Source organism: Alosa pseudoharengus, unplaced genomic scaffold, assembly GCF_046254945.1.
Source record: "Alosa pseudoharengus isolate Yale_2024_CS ecotype anadromous, Long Island Sound unplaced genomic scaffold, YU_APseudo_1.1 YU_APseudo_1.1_scf_21, whole genome shotgun sequence".
In the NCBI taxonomy this organism is placed as follows: domain Eukaryota; kingdom Metazoa; phylum Chordata; class Actinopteri; order Clupeiformes; family Clupeidae; genus Alosa; species Alosa pseudoharengus.
Genome location: NW_027468674.1, coordinates 11,924,558 through 11,927,057, shown reverse-complemented (window position 1 = coordinate 11,927,057; position 2,500 = coordinate 11,924,558). Strand labels below are relative to the sequence as shown.

The 2,500-nt window shown below is 42.7% G+C and overlaps 1 protein-coding gene across 1 annotated transcript in view; it reads right to left on the bottom strand.

Annotated features, from left to right (window-relative positions):
* The window catches only part of LOC143137624 (COP9 signalosome complex subunit 1-like), a 25,698-nt gene that overhangs the window by 11,428 nt on the left and 11,770 nt on the right, over positions 1-2,500 (bottom strand). The window lies entirely within an intron of this gene.

The following is a 2,500-nucleotide window of genomic DNA, read 5'->3' as shown; positions in this document are numbered from 1 at the left end:
CCTCCAGATGTGTTCTTTTTTTTTTTAAGCAAACGCCCCAGGCCAATGAGACAAGCGTGTAGCTACAACATAAACAAAGCGAAATTGCGTATCTTTTTGAGCGATCTCTGATTGAGACACAGAAAGTTCTCAAGAACACTATTAGGTCTTTAAACATTTACCATCACACACATTCATTCATCGGACCTAATATTTGCAGTTGCCTTAAAAAAGTAAAAGAAAAGGTGATAGACCCCCCCTCCTATTTTTTTTTCTCACCGGATCTGCATCGATCTCAAATGATATTTCTAAAATCAAATTGACGGAAATCCGTCGTAGGCTACGACAGATAACTTTAATCCTTGTGATTTACGCTACGTGAGGATATTACACTAAATCTACTTATCATTTGAAAAATTTAGACCTCCGTAAAAAAATTCCAGACTTTTTAAGGCCTTAATTTAGTAAAATGAAATTTAATACTTTTTAATACTTTTAAGACTCCGCAGGTACCCTGTTGAACATGTGTGTAATCACCTGCTGAACCCCCTTGGGAGCCGGGTTCATGAGCACGCGCACACACACACACACACACACACACACACACACACACACACACACACGCACACGCACACACAAACTCACTCCCTCACGTGCGCATGCACCTAGGGAGACATTAAAGGAGGGAAAGAACAGGACTATGGGATACCAGCATGAACTCTTCCCAGCACCAGGAGGCCAGATGCTGAGCTCAGCAATAACGCACTCGAAGTTCACTCTGTGTGTGTGTGTGTGTGTGTGTGTATATGTGTGTGTGTGTATGTGTGTGTGTGTGTGAGAGAGAGAGAGAAAAAGAGGATGTGTGTGGGTGTTTGAGTGTGTACACAGGCACACACGTGTGCATGTGTGTTTGTCCATACAGATTTGTATGTGTGTATATATGCATGTGTGCATATGTGTGTTTGTCTATTGTCGGATGTGTGTGTGTGTGTGTGTGTGCGTGCGTGGAGGGAGTGCACGGAGCACAGGTGTGCCACATCTGACCAGCCGGCAAACAGACGGAGGTGGATGAGGTTTTAATGGCGAGTCGATAACTGCTCAACGGATCGCTGCAACATTTGTGGCCGCCATCGCTGTGCCAAACAGGCTCATTAATGGAATCCTGCGTTTCCCTCCTCTGGCCATTACCATGGCAACTCAGAGTTGTTGGATCGACCACACCTGCATGATTTAGCACCAAGCAATAGCAGCAGTGCCTTTCAACAAGACTTTAGAAAATTAGCTCCAGGTGATTGGACCTTGCCAAATTGTGCTGTGTACTGAGACCATAGCTTGTTAAGAGAACATCTCCTCTCGTAGCAGGCACGCACATGGTTAAAAATGTGTCAGCCAAATGTAATGTAATGTAATGTTATTGGGCAGACACTTCTTCTACAATGCCTTCTGTCCTGGCTTGTCCACATGAATTGATGAGTCGGCGGACGCCGGAGGGAAATAGATGTTTGAGGGGGGTGGGGGTACAATGACATGCTACTGTGTTCACTGCCCTCAAATATTTTTTTCCTCCAAAACAAAATGGCATCAAACTTCAATACCACAGAAGTCCAGAATGCTCAGTCCCGACTCTTGAGCGGTAAAGAGTAAAGTAAAGGCGAGGCTGTTACAAATATCGGTTCTAAAATGGGTCTTTACTAGCGTATTGTTGGTCTAAATGTGAATCAAAAAGTTGAATCCTGATCAAGTTAATTCACAGGAAGAGGTAAACATGAAAAGTAGAGCTCTATGGTTTAGTCTTGCTCGGAGAACGAAACCAGTTTATTAGGGGGTTTGTCACTACCGGTAGACCACTACTTGGAATCCCCAGAAGGCTTTTCGTCTTAGTCACAAGGTGTTTATGAATAATAATTTATAATTGAAAATTAGAATTAGACCTATAGGCTGATTACAGATCAAACGTGAGCAAATGACAATGTTCTATTAAGACAGTAGCTAGGTTTCCATTCAACTTTTTAATACACATTTGACCTTTCGGAAAAGAAATCCTTCCTGGAAACACTTCAAAATGCACAGAACAATTCAATTCGCTAGAGGGGGTGGATTAACTCTTTATTTGCATCGGTATAATGCGACTGAAGTTGATGGAACCAGTTTATTCGTATTTGTTGCATTCCTTCCTACCTGTGTGTTTCCACAAACGTTGCCCTGACGACCTTACATTCTGATCAGCTGCTCAGAACACCTCCCTTCAATAGGGAATTGTCAGTTTTAATTTGCCTAACACAGTACATGGTAATGCACACATATGCCAAATTGTCATGACTGAATACGCTTGCACGAATACGCGAATGAATGGAAACCCAGCTACTGAAGACAAAATGACTGATTAAGAGATGTGATTATATGAGATACATCATCTGCATGTGGTGTACTGTCTGGGTGTCTGCAAATGGCATCTTCTCTATTGGGACACGTTAAGGTAGGCTAAGCGATGCTGAGTGGTTAAAGGAACCGTATGCAAGAA